Source organism: Haliaeetus leucocephalus, unplaced genomic scaffold (assembly GCF_000737465.1).
Source record: "Haliaeetus leucocephalus isolate CR32 unplaced genomic scaffold, Haliaeetus_leucocephalus-4.0 Scaffold186, whole genome shotgun sequence".
Taxonomy (NCBI): domain Eukaryota; kingdom Metazoa; phylum Chordata; class Aves; order Accipitriformes; family Accipitridae; genus Haliaeetus; species Haliaeetus leucocephalus.
Genome location: NW_010972622.1, coordinates 362,968 through 364,520, shown reverse-complemented (window position 1 = coordinate 364,520; position 1,553 = coordinate 362,968). Strand labels below are relative to the sequence as shown.

The 1,553-nt window shown below is 57.9% G+C and overlaps 1 protein-coding gene across 10 annotated transcripts in view; it reads left to right on the top strand.

Annotated features, from left to right (window-relative positions):
* The window catches only part of PCBP2 (poly(rC) binding protein 2), a 14,247-nt gene that overhangs the window by 10,890 nt on the left and 1,804 nt on the right, over positions 1 to 1,553 (top strand). The gene's annotated exons all lie outside the window — the stretch shown is intronic.

Below are 1,553 nucleotides of genomic sequence, written 5' to 3'. Positions count from 1 at the left end.
TTTTTTTTCTTTTTTTTTTTTTTTTGGCTTATTCCACTTGCTCCACACTGGTTGTGTTGAGGTGCCCGGCTCCAAGGGTGCTGGGACAGCCTTGCTGCTGAGCTGATGGCTCGGCTCCGGGGTGTGCGGGGGGTCCCGGTGCGGCTTGTAGGTGAGGCCAGACCTCGCTGGGCACGGCTGCGGCCTCGCAGTGCCGTTCCCTCCTTCCTTCCCTCCCTCCCTCCCCGAGCTCGGCTCGTGCGATTCTACGCTGTTTGTCCTGTGCTTTTTTTTTTGTGGTGTTCCCTTCCACCCACCCGTATTTTTTTTTTGTTCCTTTTCTCCTCTGTTACAGTTTAGAAAGCGCTAAACCCTCCTCCCAGGCAGCCTCCGTCACGATCCCTGACCACCTCAGCATCAACCTCTCTCAACCCTCCACCCCTTCTTCTTCTTCCTCTTCCACCACCACCCCCTCGCTCGCCACAGCGGGGGCCTCCGAAGCACCCGCCAGCCTCCCCAACCCTCTTCCGACCGCCCCTTGTGTCTCCAGTCTGCTTGGCATGAAACCTGTCCCTCTCCTGGCTCTAAATGTTGTGTCTGCTGCTAAGGGTACCTCCGCTCCAGCTGTGCCATGTGTCACTAACAAACTGAAAGCGGAAAAGCAGAGATTTTCTCCTTACTGAGTCTGCTTGTGGCCTTAGAGGACCAGCAGATCGGTGGCAGCATGGAGACCCCATAGAGGAGACTTGGAAGAGCAATTCTTTTTCTCTTTTTCATTGTTTGGGTTTTTTCTTCTTTTTTTTTTTCCCCTCCCTTTCCTTTCCTCTCCTTGTGCCTGCTGTCCCATTTTCCTGGTGCGATCGCCTCCCGGTCTGTGGGAAGCTGTAGGGTAATGGACCCGGCTGGAAAGGGGTCCGGCCACGGTGCCGAGGGGAGCCCGTGGCTGCTTAAAAGCCGTGCCTCGCCCTGTCAAGCTCTTGGCGGTTAGGGCTGTGCTGTTTCGATCCGGCGCTTGCGTGGTGAGGGCTTTTTTGTGGGGTGATAGAGGAGGGACTTGCCTGGGCCTGCTTGTGGAGATCCTGAGCATCTCCCAGTGGGATGCCGTGATCCCAGGGAGAGGAGTTGGTGCTGACTTGGCTCCTCTCTGATACCTCAGAGCAGCCGGCGAGCCCTGACAGGGACGGCTGGCTTCCTCGCAGCCCGGCACGGGGCCTGGCTGCCTGCCCGCCATGCGGCACGCTGCGGCTCTCTCTGCCGCAGCAGGGATTTAGGGCCCGACTTGGGACTCCGTGTGCTCAGACCCATCTTGCCGTGGCGTCCCATGTTCGCTGCGATAAGCCAGGCTGGGAGCAACATCCTCCCCTGTCCTCAGCCCCTGGGGCTCTGGATGGAGGAGGAGAGCTGGGGAGAGCCCCAAGCCTGTGCAGGGACTTGTCACCGCTCCGTGTTGCGTGGGTTGATGCCGGAATGGCACAGCAGCTCCAGCCTGGTCCCGAGCAGGAGCAGAGGAGAAGCTGCCTGTGATTTCTCTCTCTTTTTTTTCTTTTTTTTTTTTTTTTGGCTTATTCCACTTG